The 14,461-nt window shown below is 32.2% G+C and overlaps 1 protein-coding gene and 1 long non-coding RNA gene across 11 annotated transcripts in view; one reads left to right on the top strand and one right to left on the bottom strand.

Annotated features, from left to right (window-relative positions):
- Window positions 1-14,461, top strand: part of klar (klarsicht) — a 732,252-nt gene that overhangs the window by 552,243 nt on the left and 165,548 nt on the right. The window lies entirely within an intron of this gene.
- LOC148274505 (uncharacterized) overlaps window positions 10,129-14,461 on the bottom strand; it is a 152,678-nt gene continuing 148,345 nt past the window's right edge. Inside the window, exon 2 of the long non-coding RNA XR_015824288.1 lies at window positions 10,129-10,874. This is a non-coding gene — a long non-coding RNA (uncharacterized LOC148274505). The remainder of the gene's footprint in view (window positions 10,875-14,461) is intronic.

The following is a 14,461-nucleotide window of genomic DNA, read 5'->3' on the forward strand; positions in this document are numbered from 1 at the left end:
ATTTACTACGGCTAAATTTTAATTTCTTGAAATTCGAATCGGGACTCACGGATCAAAGGTCCGTGGTTCGAATTCAAATCTTTTGATACTCATTTTCTAATTGTTAGTTATTTACAACTCGTTGAAAATTGCCCTCAAATCAAATATTTGGGTAAATCATAAGACCGAATATATTTGTTTTTTATATTATAAGAAATCAATTACTTTAATTTATAGGGAAGCTTATTAAACTAGGGGGGGGGGGGGTGCCGATGTCTTCCGAGACACATCGACGACTTTAAAATATTCTGTATATGAAATTATTATTTGTACATTAAAAGTAATTATGACCTTTTTAAATTATTCTGGAGACATTTTTCACGGCTCACCTCACATGCGTAACTCACACTAAAATTACGAGGGTCGCTACTTAAGTTTTAAGATATGGCAACACCAGTGTAAATATGTCAAATCTGACATTGTCATCGTAAATTTTGCCATTTTTAATGGTAAACGTACTCAGAACGTTTTATTAACGGCGGCCTCCGTGGTGTAGTGGTCAAGACGCTTGACTCACGCACGGAAGGTTCCGGGTTCGATTCCCGGTGAGAACACAAAAATTAAAATGTGATTTTTCTCAAGCCTGGGTGCTCTGTGATGTAATTCACCACTGTAATTAGGCCTCCTGGCCTGTTGTGGTGCAAAAAAAAAAAAAAAAAAAAAATATGTAAATATATGTAAAAATATTATACGAGTGATATTTGTGTTAAATTATTATGAATTATTATGAAAATAAAACTTTGTTATCATGCCGATTGCCGATTCAATTAAAAATATGATATTTGTGTTGTTTACAGATACTTGAATTTTTTATTTTTTTTAAATGGAACTAAATCGTGAATATTTTCGTGCGATGATTTTCTATGATTTTTGACGTGGATTAAACCAACAATGTGCCGATCAACTTGCTGTGACTTTTGTTGATGAATCACTATCTCGAGCCACCGTGTTTCGTTGGTTTTCTGAATTCAATCATGGTCGCACTTCGTTACAGGACCAATTTCGTGAAGGTCATCCAAAATCGGCTGTTTTGTCAAAAAAATCGATGCTCTGCGTGAACTAATATTGCAAGATCGTCATGTTACATACCGTGAGATTGAGGCATGCTTGGGTATTAGTTACACTAGCATACATTAAATATTAGATTCACATTTGGTCGTCAAAAAAAATTGATCGTGTTGGATTCCGAATAATTTGACAATCACTCAAAAAAACGCTCGTGTCGATTGGTGCAAACAAATGTTAAAAAATTCAATCGCGGTGCTTCAAAAGACGTCTATAAGATCGTGACAGGTGACAAATCATGGATCTATGCACATGAACCCGAAACTAAACAACAGTCGACTGCATGGGTCTTTCAAGACGAGCCAAATCCAACAAACGTTGTTCGCGCACGAAGCACTTCGAAGCAAATGGTCGCCTGTTTTTTCGGAATAACTGGACATGTCGCCATCGTCCCATTAGAGCAACGTAGAACGGTCGATTCTGAATTCGACACCAACATTTGTTTGCCAAAAGTATTCGAAAAAATAAGGGAAACCAATTGCAGAAGACCAATCATTCGACATTTAATAACCGCGACAATGCAAGCTGTCCCACATCAGCTTAAACAAGTGAATTTTTGAGCATTCGAAACATCGAATTGATGGGTCATTTGCCGTAAAGTTCTGATTTGGCACCCAATGATTTTTTCTTATTCCTGCATATCAAAAATAAATTGCGAGGTCAACGTTTTTTGACGCCTGAAGAAGCGGTTGATGCGTTCAAATCACATGTTTTGGAGGTATCTCAGTCGGACAGGAAAAAGTGCTTCGAAAATTGGTTCAAACACACCCAAAAGTGTATTGATCTTCAAGGAGAATATTATGAAAAACAGTAAAGCCATTTTCGATTATAAATATTTGATTTTACTTGCCTATCTCAAAACTTAAGTAACAATCCTCGTATTATGTAGACACTTCTCAATTACAATCAAAACACACGACAAAGTAACAATCTGACATCACGCGATTTCGCTATTAATTTTATCCCAAATTCAAATCATAATAAAACAAATTTCAATTAAATAACGCGTGTTGTAAATTATGAGCAAAACAGGCCCGATAAAAATGCTTTTATTTCATTAAAAAACTGTATTTTTTTGTGACATTCATAAACAAATAATTAAGTCTTACCTTGAATTATGGAACAAAGGAGTTCTTCATTTGTTTTACTTTCAAGGTTATTTTTAATTTTCTAGCCCTTTCAGTGTATGTACTTTACTATCACATAGCCTTTGATAATGTACTTTTTAAATTATTTGACCTTCTTTTTCATAAAAACTTTTTAAACACTACTAAAATATTAACAAATATAACAATAGAGATGGTGAACATTTTAGAGAAGAAAATAGGGTGTCCAGGCATTCACAGGGCTTATGACCTGTCACTGGCTGTTTTGAGTGACCACTTTACGCACTGTGTGACATTCACCATTCTACCTGTATTCGAACACCTTCCCAAACCGTTCAATTTGAGAAGATCAGTGGAATACGAACATATTGTTTGTATATTGTAATATATTCATTATAGAACAAAATATTGATAAACATATGTATTTTTTAATAAATAAAAATTGACTATATATCTAGACTATACTATCAAGAGAGAAGGGGGTAAAGAGGGAAGAAAAGAGGGAGGTGAAAAAAAATATTTAGAATTCACACACCGTATTATTCACCAATACGTTTAAACAGCCTCAATGGATATGGATAATGGTGAAAATGTTAAACAGTGTGTAAAGTGAACACACAAACCGTCTAACGACTGATCATAAGCCTTTTGCATGTCTAGAACTTCTTATTTCAAACACCTTTTTTTCTCTGCTATTTAACTACGTTTCTCATCTTGTTTACATTTTTGTTCTGTTTCGTACTTTTTAAACTAATTTTCCTTTTTCTTTTGTTTCAGGTATATTATCCTTGTTTTTTGCTGACGAAAAAAAAACACTCCTGCTAGGTAATTCTGGTTTATTTACATTTTACACTTTTTATCGCCTTGGGAAATACAATTTTTATCGCCCACTCCACCTAACCTAACAATTTTTTATTGCTCAATCCACCTAAAGCAGCAAATGACAGGTTATAAGCTTTGAAAATGACTTAACTTTCTTGATTACCTCCCAAAAATAGAACCTTTCTTTTGAGCTTCTAAAGACCTATATTAAAGTCTTAAGGCTTACTTATATATCAGAAGTAGATAATAGGTGTGGGTTTGCGCGCGGATAGACGAATGGATCAGGCCAAATAGGTAAAAAAGTATTTTTATTTTCAAGTTTTAATATGATATTCTGAATTTCTAACTCTTATTCAATTTCGGGCCATTAGAGTGGTTCAGAGCCAAGGGTACCGATTCAATATTTATTTAGTTCAAAGATAATTAAGGGTAAAGTTACATGAATATTATTATGAATTTATATCTATACCTTAAACACGGGAGTAACATCTGACGAAATGTTCAGTAAACAATATTTTGTGATTGAACCAAATGAGCCTATTCGTTCAGGAATTAGAGATGCGGAGATCTAAGAGGGAGGCCTGTGTTTACCATTGGTCACAATTGGATAATTATATTACGTCAATTTTTATTGTATTCATTTATATTGTTTTAAACAAAGATTCACAATGCTTAACTGTACATGAAGTCAAGCATAATCGCGATTTTATCGGTACATTTATTTGAAATATAAACTCTTTTGTGAGCTAATCAGACCGTGATCGTGCGAGTTGGGTGAATGTTTTTTGCAGATTTTTCGCTCTGTCCGCCCGGATTGAGGTTTCATTGTTGTCGCTGTAGAAATTAGCTCGTTTTACATTTACAGTTGTGACCTCTTGAATAATTTCAGCAGATTTGCATATGAAAGCTGTGAATTCGCGAACACCCATGCATTCACTTTGCGCGAGAGCTGATACGCGACATTACAGGCGAATATAATTACTGAGTAGAACACCGAAAACATTAATATCTTTAAAAAAAAAAATAATATCGTGTGTATATATTTGTAATTGAAATCCGAATTTATTCATATTATTATTCTTAGAGGTGGGGGTCAGTGCTATTCAAGCTCCTGACGTCACTGCGACATGTGAAAATCTATTTTGACGGGTCTCAGTGAATAGTTCTCGCCCTTCAAGCCCGGGTCTATAAAGCGCCTGACTACTGTGTGGAAGGCAGATCCGTTAAGTATTGGGCTATTAGGTTTGGAGCGAGCTCTTTATCATCCTCAGGTTTAACCAGTGGTCCCCTGAGGATGAAGCTCCTTTTATGATGTAAAGCATCACATTCACGTAGAATGTGTATTGGTGTTTCCTCATCTGCACTGCTGTACCTACATCTAGATGTTTCGAAAAGGTTCATTCTAGGAAGGTGTTGGTTCAATCTGCAGTGCCCTGTAAGGGCTCTTGTGATAACCCTCACTTGATTTCGGCTGAGCTTGATTAGGTCAAAAGCAAAACTTTGCGAGTGTCGTTTTATCAAGCCAAATCTAACCTTCTTTGATTATTTAAAATAACTTAATGTAAAATTCAGTATAAATTAGTACCATGCTAAATTTTTCCCCGACACGGGACATCCTAATGTGTAAATACTTAATTAATTGTACGCTGTAAGCCTTTGAAAAATATTGTCTGATTTGAATTGTTCCTTTGCCTACTGCGTGACATTCACCATTCTGCCTACTTTTTTTTATTTTAATTATTTAAAAAATTGATGTTATGAATAAACGAGGAAATAAAACTTTATTCAGCTTAACAACACTACATCTTTTTCACAATTCCTTTTTATTTTGGATATTCTGCCGCATCAGAAAACACATTAAGAAAATATATTTCAATATTTTTTGCTTTCAAGACCAGTTGAATTAATTATTTATAGTATTGCAGGAGAGTAATTACTTACCCATATTGTGGCGATATAATCAACTCTTTCTCGTTTTTGATAACAAAATTAATAAAAAAACATTACCACATATGTACTCGTGTGTGTATATAAAATAGTTCATTATATATATGCTGGCAAGAAAAATATCAAATCTGACATTGGCCCTTTTAGATCCTAGCTGCAGAGCTAACAGTTAAATGACGTAACGTTTCCTTAGTCTTTTAGTCATATTGAATTGCAGATAAATGATTTATTGTTGATTTAATAATTCCCTACAATGCCATGAGGCTTTATCTCCAGAACCCCCAAATCTAAGCTTCGCGTGATAAATATAGGGGTGGGAGTTTTTTGTAAAGTCATTTATACTTCGAAATGCAATAAAAACACACGCCTTATTGAAATTTACTGACGTTTTTATTAGACCCAAGGTAACTTCCGAATGCGAGATGTCTTTGGATTTTAATTGATGGCACTTATTCAAATAGATCAATGAGTTTTTAAGATAAGTAAAATTCGTGAATTTCTAAATACAACAAGTATGTCATAAATGTATTATTATTTAACTTGATTTAATTATTGTACACTTTTGACCTCATATATACATATCCGTATATTTTATTTACGCTGAATAATAAATACAATTTTGTTCTTATTTTTGGACGTATTTATTCCTTTGCTGATTATTGTTATATATATATTTTTAAATTAATGAATCAGCAATATTCGTAGTTTTTCCAAGGTCCCTAACGGTTTTTGCCAATTTCATTACAAAATAGGAGATATAATGAGAAATATTTAGTTTTAACGACAGAATCGCGTGTCTCTAGTTATAACATTACGTACTCTTTCCGCTACTAATTTATGATTTTATATTTATTTGTTATTCAGAATCATGTTAGGTATATATTTATTTCTTTATTTGTATATAATATTATGTTGTCAGTCTGTATTCTCTTGTTTTATACAATTAACGCTAGTGCCTGTGCACCCGATGACAAACTATTGTATAGTTTATTGGGACAAAATGTACGTTTTTATCGTAAAGTTATATCGTTTTAAAATATGTATTTTGAAAAAAAAAGTCTAACGATTTTCGAGATATTATTGCCATTTAATCTGAATAAATAAATAGAATATAATATTAAAATCTTTTAAAATAAGGTTCGTTGTTTTAAAATTTGAGAAATAACTTTGTGGTAATTTTAAGTAAAAAAAACAGTAATTAATGCTATTGCTGAAATGAGCTTGTTTTTGTCTGTTCAAGAATAGAATTTTGTTTTTACTTAAAAGTAGACGTTTCTGTTAACTTTTTTCCGTTATTTTGTCTTTTTGGTTTATTACTGGGTTTTTCGGGTCCCGTGACTAGTGTCGCGGAGTCACGGATCAGGAGTCCGATTCCCATTGGGCCTTACTCATAAACTTGACATAAAGTTACGCCTAAGTATAGTGGTATAATTCGGATGGAAATATCATCCTTATTCTACCACTTTAATAAGGATTTTATTCCCATCCGAATTATACCACTATACGTAGGCGTAACTTTATGCCAAGTTTATGAGTAAGGCCCTAAGTCTTATAGTGCGTTATTTACAACTCGTTGAAATAGCCCATAAAATTAAAATGTTTGGGTAAATTAAAAGAACGCAAATATTTTTTTTCTAAAAAAACAAAGGTTGTACCTAAAAATATATTTTACAATGAAAAAAAAACCTATTTTACCAAGTTAATATCTGTATGCACTAGGTCAACTACATTATCTTTAAAAACCCAACTTTTCAGGAGAGACAAATTAGTGATTTTTCACTTTAAACATCTTGAAATTTTCAATGGTTTTAAAAAAGTCAATTTGCTATCTAAAATACATTGATAAACATTTCACAAATACACATTTTACAAAACTTTGGGACTGTAGGCTTTCTACTGTCATTAACCTCTAATTTGGTGTGGAGTTTCAGTAAAAAAATGTATTTAATACTAAAGAAATTAAAAGTTAATGCTATTTACAATGGAGGATGAAAACAATTATTTCGGCGTAGTAATTAATAACTAGTGACCGGATTGTATGCAATATATACAGCCTGAAATATGCATGCAAATATGCACGAAAAACATGCAGGTTAAATGTGAAAATATGCAACATATATTTTTTTGAAATACGGTTATGTATTAGGAATTTTTTTTTAAATATTCGTTTTTTTATGTTAATAATTATCTATTTTAAATTTTCTGTTCTGCGATTGTGCCTATGTATTAGTCAATATATTTTTAAAAATTGAGAATAAACGTTCCACGTCAACCGAGTTACAAGGCAGTGCCTAAACTAAGCTACTATATTAGCGCATATTGTCTGAGGCAAAATTTCACTCCTGTCATTAATTATACTATTAATTTGACATAAGGGTTGTTTTAAAAAGTGTTTTAAAACTTTTCTCCGAGTTTATGCGGGAATATCTCTGGCAACTCTGAGATCAGTTTAGGCTCATAATACGAGCCGTGCGTTTTATTGTTTAGGTCGGCTACAACTATAACGATCCGTAATAATATCGTTAATATGCCCCACCGGCAAGTTTTCAGTAAAATATGCTAAAACCTGTAAAAATAGCCAAAACATGCAAATGCATATGTAAATATGCAATTACACATAATCCAGTCTCTAGTAATAACGCAGTTTCATTATATTTGTAGTTACCGCTGTTTACCTCTCGCATACAAATATAACAATCCAGTACCCCTCATACAAAGTATTTCATCTTCTTTTTGCTCTTCTTTAAAATGCTGTATTTGTTCTTCAACGATTATCTCCCGTGTACTTATTTCATGTTAGGTGGCCGTTTTACCACATGAAGTCTTTGTTATTCATATTTAGTTTTATGGATTTAATAACATTTAATTATACTGTACCTACGAAGTGAAAAAATCAATAATATTGACAGCCCAGTTCCCTGCCCAAAACACTCCTTCTCTACCACCCACACTCCACACCATTATTTGTTCAGAATTGATGCGTGTGGCATTCGTATTATATGCACATAATTGGTATACCGTAAAAAATAATTGTCTGCTTTTTCGCTTTTATTGACATGGTATGATGGTATATATTGTTAAGTGTCCTCGGCGCGGGTAACCCAAGTGAGGTCACATTATTTTTATTATTGTTTGTAGTTTGTTACAGTAAAATATGAATAAATAAATAAAATAAATATATTTTTACATATTATTTAATTTTAACTTAACGAGTATTTCTGTGGCATTTGCGTAAAGAGGTATATGTCACCAAAATTAATTAAATGATTAGTATGCTTAAGAAGTGAAGAAATACTACTAATTTATTTATTTATTTGACACTTTAAATACATATATAATATATATACATATAAGGGCGGGCATATTGCCCTAAGGCAATGTCTTCCTACCTACCCAAACCGTTCAGTTTGAGAAAATTATAAATACATGCACATATTGAATCTCACAATTTTATACAAAAATTAAAAGCAAAGATCAACAAAAAAAAATATATGTATAAAAAAAATTAACACTAAACTATGAAGAGTGGAGAGGGGGTGGGAAGGAAAGAAGAAGGATATAGGAACAATTTGAATATTTAGATAATGACATTTCAACCTTGACTTAATAAATAAAGAAGGGGCGTCTCTAACATTGGTGGATAGATTATTCCACAATCGAGCGGCTACTACTGTGAAAGAGGAGACAAGAAAATTAGATCGATGACAGGGTATTAAAAGGGTTCTCTCGTTACTAGAACGATGAGATAGTCCGTGTTGTGAAAGAGGTTGGATGAGCTCTCTCAGATAAACAGGCGAAGTCGGATTATTTAAAATATTGTGAAGAATGTGAATGTTTCTTCCATAATGAGCGTTGCGTGTTGTTGTGTGCGATACTCGGTTATGTGGTCAAATTTGCGAAGATTAAAGACATAACGAATACAAATATTCTGCAATCGTTCTAACTTATCAAGCAATTCAGAGTTAGCATCTGGATAACATATATCCGCGTAGTCAAGGAGCGGAAGAAGTAAGCTCTGGACTAATGTTTGCTTATCATTAATTGGCAAGAAATTCTGTAATCTTTTAAGTGAGTGCAAACTGCTATAAAGTTTATGACTAACTTCGTTAACCTGATCGTGCCACCTTAAATGCTTATGAATGATAATACCTAAGTTTTTGACTAAAGTCATGAATGGAATTTCTGTACCATCTATTTTGAAAAGAGGAAAGGTGGAAAAATTCACTTTTGAATACATTTGTTTACTACCAAGTACATTTTTTTTGGATTTATGAGAAGTCCGTGTTTTTTTGTCCATGAAGAGATATGGTCGAGTGCAAGAGACATTACTCTATGTGTTTCAACAATGTTGACGGGTTCGAAATGAATATACAATTGCAAATCATCGGCATATAAATGGTACGAACAGTATGTAAGTTCGGGAAAAAATAATTAATATTTAAATAAAAATGCTTTGTTTTTAACATGGCAGGATATCAAGACAGATATAACAAGAATACAAAGACATCAAAATAAAATAATTAAGCTAACACACAACTTACCTCACCTGACCCCTATGACTGAACTGTAAAAAAAACACACCAGTTTGACATAAAATATCTGAGGAAAATAGTGACGATAAAAATTGTACACCTATTACTATATCAGACAATAACAACACTATCAAATTAAAAAAAGCAAAGACAAAAGTAGGACAGTCAAAAATACCATACAATGGACAAACATCACAGTGACCTATCTTACATTAAATAACAATGGATACAAATTTAAAATCAACCTGAAAAAGCACATGATGGCTACACTTACCACACGAGTTACATGACTAGACCTTATAATATTTCTTATAAAACCCTACCGGTTTTTTAAAAATAATAAGTAAAATTAAAAAAATAATTAAATAAAAAAACACTAATATTTATTTAATTTTCAACCGCTTCCTAAGCTTCATAAGCTTGATTTTCAAGGTCTAATCTAGTAATAAATATTTTTTTTTTTGATAATTTAAATAGTGTTTAATAAATTGTACCTTAATAAAGAAGCATGAGTAGCTTCGAAATCGGTCGATAGTTAAATGAAAAATAAGTGGTTCAAAACATTCCACAAAGTTTGTGCTTCAAATATAAATTTATTCAAAAAAATAATTAAATTTCAATGATAAAATTAGTTGAAGTCATGAAATTCTACATTACCTACTATTAGGTACGTGTAAATTGTATGATGATCAATAAGAACCTTAAGATTAAGAGAGATGAAAATCCATTAGATAGATAGCCAGATATTAACGCAACTGAGATAGAGGAATTATTTAAATGTTTAAGTATATACCAGGCTTATGATCTATTATTTTTTATTTTTTTATTTATTCGTATAAAGATATGTATTACAAAAAAAATAACGTATCCTAACTCTATGAGGCCACGAGCCCTGTGTTGAGTTGGGATACAACATTATAGAAAGTGGAAGCATGCATATTATTAAAGAATACTACAAATAAAAAATATTACATAAATTTTAATAAACATCTGAACAACACGCTTAATAGTACTGTATATAATGCTATGCAATGTCTCGCAGCAGTCTCCTGAAAATGGATTTCGCTGTGGAGAACTTCATGTGTTTATCCAGGACATTGAACACTTTTGGGGCCACAAAAAAAAATTCTTCCGAAAGTCGTACGTGTTTTTGGTATTAAATCATTCAAATTACAGGAAAACCTCGTACGAGCAAAAATGCTGCAGCAAAAGCTGGGATCTTCTCTTGTAACCGCATAACCAGAAATGTGTCAATGACTCCTTTAAAGAAAATTTTCTAATATCCAGTACCTTCTTCAATTGTAACAATGTCTCATCGAAGCATCACTTTAAGAATTATTTTTTTTATTTTATTACTTAATGTCTGTATTTACTATCTACGTACCTAATAATCGCCATGTCAATTTTGACATATATTTCTATATAGATTCTTAATAAAATCTTATGAGATTCGAGTTTGTTTTGTAAAAAATATTTAGGGATGTTCATTGCAATTTAAACCGGTTACTGGTTATTCTAAATTTGTGGACAGTCTTACTAGCTTTTTATTTTAATATCAAACCGTTAATTGGGTTAATTAGGTCAATTAATAGGGTTAATTCTGGTACTTTTCAATGAAGATTTATTATTATTATACAGAAATAAATCGATTATTTAGTCGATCGGAGAAAACAATAAAACTTAATTTTACACAAGCACATCTTTACAATTTCCAAATAATTTTAACTAAACATAATGCCATACTAAACAATTTCAGAGAAATTTCGTTTATTTGGGCATAAAAAACTTAAATAACTTCCCTAAAGAATTTAAGAAAATTTAAAGTATAAATACATTAAAAATAATATTAAAGCAACACCTTGCAATGAAACAACTAGATAATGTATCAAAGCCTAATGATAAATGACAATATTTTACACTTTTATTATGTAAAATACTTATACTTGTACTAATAACTCAGTGTGAGTCCCTCTCCAAGCATACTTACTTATCGGGTCCGGACTTCAGACCTTGCCTCTCCAGTGTGCAGCGACAGATTTTGCCTTGTCAGTGGCCATCCTCAAATCATTCTCATCAAAAGTTAACTGCATTTGTGGACACCGCAGCAGATAAGTGTCATCCTGCACCTCTCCGCAATCGCAGTTCATGTCATTTCCCTCCAGAAAACCCCATATCTGTTCATTGTATTTGCACCTAGACACCCCTACCCTTAGTCTGTTGAGGACTTTCCACTTGGTAAGTCCAAACTTTGGGCGGTGTTTGTGCTTTCGGATGGCATTATCCAGAGCCTATCGTCGAGTTTCCCTCTCCACCTATCCTCTCTGCGTTTTTCTGCAGACATCTTCAATTCAATTGTGACTGAAGAAACTCCTTCTCGATCCCAGTCTTGGAGGAGCCATTCGGTGGTCGTTCAAGGGGTGTCTTGGGTCATGGATCTCTTAAAAAACAGAACAGCCATCCACAAAAATCCAAGTATAAAAGCTTGTCTCTTTTTTGGAAGGAACAGCAATACATATATATTTTACTTTTACATGTAAGAAAAGTATAGTAAACGTACGTTAATTTTTGTAATATATCAAATTAATAAATATACAAATAAGAAGTACTCAAAACATATATTCTTAAAACTTGGTTTTTGAAAAATTAACTCTTCAACATATCGTGACATTTGTATGACGAAAAACGTCTGTAGGTGCAATAAACTGTGCCATAAAATTAATTTAGGCGAATTTCGTAACCACTCATAAAATCCCCGTATGTCATATACCGACTCACGAGTATGTTTAAGAGTTGTACAGCTAGGCATTACGTCACTGTGTATTTGAACAGTGCTAAAACAATGTAATTGTCACGCTTTAGTCAAAATGGACTGAAGAAGTTACACAAAAAAAGTAAGGTGCCAAACCATTTTGCCCGTTTTTGGGAAAACTGATCCTTTTTTTTTTAAACTAGCCCAACAACACAATAAAATAAATCGATTTGCCCCTTTAAATAGCAGTCTTTTTCATTGCAAAAAAACTAAACGTCTTAATTCAACATTTTATTATAAACCAGCTGAAGATACCTTTTCTGGATGAAAGCCCTAATTGGTCTAATAAGCAAGTAGCCCTGTATTTACTTGCATAATGCGGACCAAAGTATAATTTAATATTACTTAACTATTATGTATGCCCATCTCAATCAAACCTAAGACCTCACACACGAAGGCGCATGTTTATCGCTTATTTAATTCAAAATCATTTTAAATTATTCTCACTTGAAATATTAAGTAATTTTATAATAATGCTCATTCCCTTTGAGAGGTTTTTTTTTTACTAATTCTCTCATTCTTGGAATTAAGTAAATGTTCCGTTTTGGAGGTGTTATTTATGGGCCCTGGATGAATTTATAAATATCTTTTTCAACATTTTCAATTATGGAATTACCGACGACATTTTCGAAAAAAAAAAGATTATTTTATAGATAACCAAAAATAACTTATATATATTTTTTTCATATTGAAAATTTGGCTTTCCACTTTCTATTGTAAAACAGGCCCTAGGTCGCGATTATGAACGGCTATCTTTATCGGTATAAACTGAGACGGTTTAAACTAATATCGATATGTATCTACGAAAGAGTGTATATTTGTATGAAAATTTAATATATCTTCGTCGGTAACCGGTAATTAAACATGATGAGAAAAAAAAATATAAGAATATTTTATTTTTCTTAAAGTAAACTTAATTTTATTTTGGAGATAAAATTGAAGATAAATTTTAACTCCCCATCAGAATACGTACCCTGAGATTCAAAATTCTCCATTCTTTGAACCATTTCACACGATGTTAAATTCACATTTTCAATAAATATAAAAATAAAAAAAAAACATCTGTCGGGAAACAGCGAAAACTTACTTAAGTTCCTATTTTTCAAATCAACATAGCCATGAACTTTTTTATTTGAAGGAAAATTGTTAAAACTTAAGCATGCCATTTTTCCCGCATCCGGGCGGAATGCAGAATACCGTTAAAATAAAACCAAATATCATAAAATGTTTTTTGTAATTTTATCTCCCCTGATTTCACATGACGTCACCGTTAACACAATTAAAAATATTTATTTTCAGTATTGCCTACGCTTAGTAGGGCGAGACTGTTAACTACACAAACTGTAGAGTACAATGCCCCCCTACAATAAAACTATTTTATTGCATCAAACCAATGGCTTGGCCTACGTTTAACTTTTATAACACTAATTCAAATACACATTATTAATATCGCTATACACACAGTGATGCCGATGACACGAATGTACACGAGAAGCCATTTTGAGCGATTTTGCATGTCGTTGGTGTACTGTTAAAACCCATGCCAAAATTTTACAAAACATTATTTATGTTCAAAGCTTTGAGGTCAAACATTTTAATTACTGTTAGGGTCAAAGCACCAATGAATGACCGTTTAATGTTCAGCTTGTAGTGAAATTCACATTAAAGGTATAAATTTCATTATTTAAGCGTGCAAAAAAAGATAATACTCAATACAGTAAAAATAATACATCATTACATTATAAAACACCCTAACACATTAGAATGTGGATATATTCAAAGAGTTGCATAAGAAATAGCATCAAATAAAACACTTGCCACACCTTTCCTTATAAAAACACTATCAATCTCAGAACAATAACGGGAAGACGCACTATTACCTTTTGACAACTCACAGTTCAAAACTGATAGATTTGTTTCGTACCAAAAGATGTGTCCGCCTACTGCTTTTGTCATAGTTTCCAGTGTTAATTTTTGTTTGACTGGACACATGTAGGAATTCTTATTATATTGTGTTTTTTTAACCAATTTTCATTTACTGGGGGGTGGTCATTTACTGGTGCTTTGACCCAGCCTGTATTAAATGCCGCAGCGAGACTAATTTTCGGGATCTTTAAGTTCTGTCATATCACTCCACTACT

Source organism: Micrasema longulum, unplaced genomic scaffold (assembly GCF_059751315.1).
Source record: "Micrasema longulum isolate JH-2025_06_02 unplaced genomic scaffold, ASM5975131v1 h1tg001635l, whole genome shotgun sequence".
Lineage (NCBI taxonomy): Eukaryota > Metazoa > Arthropoda > Insecta > Trichoptera > Brachycentridae > Micrasema > Micrasema longulum.